Consider the following 3,861-nt stretch of genomic DNA (forward strand, 5'->3'; position numbering starts at 1 on the left):
AAGTGCATCTCCTCTCAAGTGTACCACTCCGCTTAAAGAGATATTTGTACGAGAGGGACACAAGGAGAAAGGTAAGGTTGTGAGTGGGTCGGCCACTAGGGGTTCTCCTACTCACAACAAGACAACTGAATTCATGCCTCCATCCTATGTACTACGCAAATCAAAGGAAGGAGAGGTTTATGCTAAATTGTTGGTCCCCATAATGCATTGCGATTTTATGCTATTTGGGTCCCTAAGACTCTTGTAACTAATGTGAAAGGCCCCATGATGAAATGGGTACCTCAAACCAAGCCTTAATTCGTTACTGGCTGTTTTCTCCGGAGGAGCCAAATGGGTGATCGACAGTGGATGCACCAATCATATGACCGGAGATAGTAACTTGCTCTATGACTTCATGCAAGCCATTCGACCATACATGAGCATTGTATTTGGTGGAGTGTCGAAAGGGCAGGTAATTGGGTTGGGCAAGGTGGCAATAACTAATGACATGTCTATTGCAAATGTCATGCTTGTCCAATCTCTTCAATATCATTTACTTTCAGTTCGCCAATTGGCTTCCGTTGGTTATGACACATTATTTGGACTAACGGATGTGAAAGTATTTAAGAGAGACACTCTCGAAGTGGCCTTTGTTGGAGAGTTGGATGGCAACCTTTAAACGGTTGATTTCTCGAACGAGAGCACCTTCCATACAACTTGTCTAATGGCCAAGGCCGACATGGGATGGTTGTGGCACCGCCGGCTCGCCCATGTCGGCATGAGAAATATTCAAAATCTCTTAAACGACAATCACATCCTTCGACTAACAAATGTATCTTTTAAGAAAGATCGTGTGTGCAGCGCATGCATAGCTGGGAAACAACATCAATCAAAACATCCACCCAAGAACATTGTATCCACTTCGAGGCCGTTAGAGCTCCTTCATGTGGATCTGTTTGGGCCTCCTTCATGGGCAAGTCTTGGAGGGAAAAAGTATGGCCTAGTCATTGTTGATGATTACTCAATATATACATGGGTGTGCTTTCTCAAGTCCAAGGACGAGACGAAGATCACCTTCATTGATTTTGCCAAACAAGCCCAGCGGAAGTTTCCCAAGGACATCAAGGCAATAAGAAGTGATAATGGCTCTGAGTTCAAGAACTACACCCTAGAAGAATTTCTTAGTGATGAGGGAATTGAACATCAGTACTCCGCACCTTACACCCCTCAGAAAAATGGTGTGGCAGAGAGGAAGAACCGGACACTTGTGGAAATGGCAAGGTCCATGTTAGACGAATACAAGTCACCACACAGTTTTTGGGCTGAGGCCGTCAACACAGCATGTCATGCATCAAACCGGCTCTTCCTTCGATCAATATTGGAGAAGACTCCATATGAGCTCCTAACTGGGAACAAGCCCAATGTTAAGTACTTTTGTGTGTTTGGATGCAAGTGTTTCATCCTCAACAAACGGGAACGGTTAGGAAAATTTCAATCCAAAACAACTGAAGGGATTTTTGTTGGCTATGGATCAAACTCTCATGCCTAAAGAGTCTACAACAAATCCTCTGGATGTGTTATAGAAACCTGTGATGTGACATTTGATGAATTTGACCGCTCCCATGGGGAGCAAGTTGATCTAAATGATGCAGGTGAAGAAGACTCCTCACAAGATATCTTGAAAATGGGTGTAGGTCACTTCTTCCCATGGAACAAAGACCCCATGATGATGATGAAGATGATGAGAGTATTTCTCATCCTCAAGACAGTTCATTGCCCGTACCTCCACAAGATACTAGCACACATATCATGCCGGTTGTTGAGGATCAAGTGGGAGAACATGTCTCTCACTCTGATCACACTCAAGAACAAGTTGATCTTCAAGAGCTAGACCAAAGTATGGGTATGTTTGATGATGAACCTCAACAGGTGCAACGCAAAGAGGAATATCTTCCTCCGCACATAAATGATCCATATGTTGAGGACATTGATGATGGAAACGAAGTCGAACCTCGTGAAACCCTGACCTCCATCATGCCACGTGTGGCCGGTCGTGTTGATATTGATCAAATCCTCACCGGCGTGTCGGAAGGTAGAGTGACTCGTAAACAATTAACAAACTTTTGTGCTCACTTTTCATTTGTCTCTAGTACCGTGCCACACAGGGTTCAGGATGCATTGTGTGACAATGACTGGCTCCTTGCTATGCAAGAGGAGTTAAACAGTTTTACACGCAACGAAGTATGGTCATTGGTAGAACGACCAACTGAGGAACATAATGTCATTGGCACTAAATGGTTTTTCAAGAACAAGGAAGATGAGAATGTGACTGTCCTATGCAACAAGGCAAGGTTAGTAGCACAGGGGTACTCCCAAGTTGAAGGTTTGGACTTTGGTGAAACTTTCGCCCCTGTTGCTCGTCTTGAATCCATTCGCATTTTATTGGCCTATGCTGCTTTCAATGGTTTTACTTTGCATCAAATGGATGTGAAAAGTGCTTTTCTTAACGGTCCTCTACAAGAAGAGGTATATGTATCACAACCACCTGAGTTTGTTGACCCTCACCACAAAGACCATGTATACAAACTTCACAAGGCTCTGTATGGCCTCAAACAAGCACCCCGTGCTTGGTGCGATCATCTTAAGAAGTTCGTACTCGATGATGGCTTTGTGGTGGGGGTGATCGATCCCACTCTTTTTACTAAGAGGGAAAATGGTGATTTGATCTTATGCCAAATCTATGTAGATGACATCATTTTTGGTTCTCCTAACATCCATTTATGCAAGAAGTTTGCGGCTTCCATGACCAAGACCTTTGAGATGTCACTCAACACGGACTTGAAGTTCTTTCTTGGGTTTCAAATACAACAATTTCAAGAAGGGATTTTCTTGTCTCAAACTAAGTATCTCAAGGACATTCTTGAAAAATTTGATATGACAAATGCTAAACCAATGAAGACACCCATGGCCACAGATGTAGTTCTAAATGAAGACACAAACGGTATTCCTTTTGACCCATCTACTTACCGCTTCATGATTGGTTCGCTACTTTATCTTTGCGCATCTAGACCGGACATCATGTTAAGTGTAGGCATGTGTGCTAGATTTCAAGCTTCCCCTAGGGAAAGCCATCATACGGCGGTTAAGCATATTCTTAGATACCTTGTTCACACCCCAAAGTTAGGCTTATGGTACCCTAAGGATGCAAAGTTCGATCTTATTGGGTACTCCGATGCGGATTGGGCCGGTGACAAAGTGGGACGGAAATCCACTTCCGGTGCATGTCAGTTTCTTGGACGCTCCTTGGTAAGTTGGTCCTCGAAAAAGCAGAACTGTGTTTCTCTCTCCACGGCCGAGGCCGAATATATTGCAGCCGCAAGCTGTGCAACCCAACTGCTATGGATGAGGCAAACACTAAACGATTATGGTATCACGTATCAACACGTTCCACTTCTCTGTGATAATGAGAGTGCCATATAGATCTCCGAGAACCCCATTGATCACCCTTGCACAAAACATATTGATATTAGGTATCATTTCTTGAGAGACCATGTGCAAAAGGGTGACATTGATATTACCCATGTGGGTACCGACATGCAGCTAGCCGACATTTTCACCAAGCCACTTAGCATAGCTAGGTTCTGTCAACTTAGGCGTGAACTTGGTATCTTGGAGCTTGACAACATAACTTGAAACCTTGCACACATACACACACTCACATTATGTTTGTGTCTTGATGTGGGCATGCATTTAGGGGGAGTGAGTCTTAATTTTCTGTTTTCGAGCTTACAAAGTACGCATAAATCAATTTCTGTCCACAAGTAGTATATGTAATGCTTGTAGGCAACTATGTTCGTACTTTTTGTGAGAAACCATGAAATA

This window comes from Hordeum vulgare, chromosome 7H (genome assembly GCF_904849725.1).
Source record: "Hordeum vulgare subsp. vulgare chromosome 7H, MorexV3_pseudomolecules_assembly, whole genome shotgun sequence".
NCBI lineage: Eukaryota > Viridiplantae > Streptophyta > Magnoliopsida > Poales > Poaceae > Hordeum > Hordeum vulgare.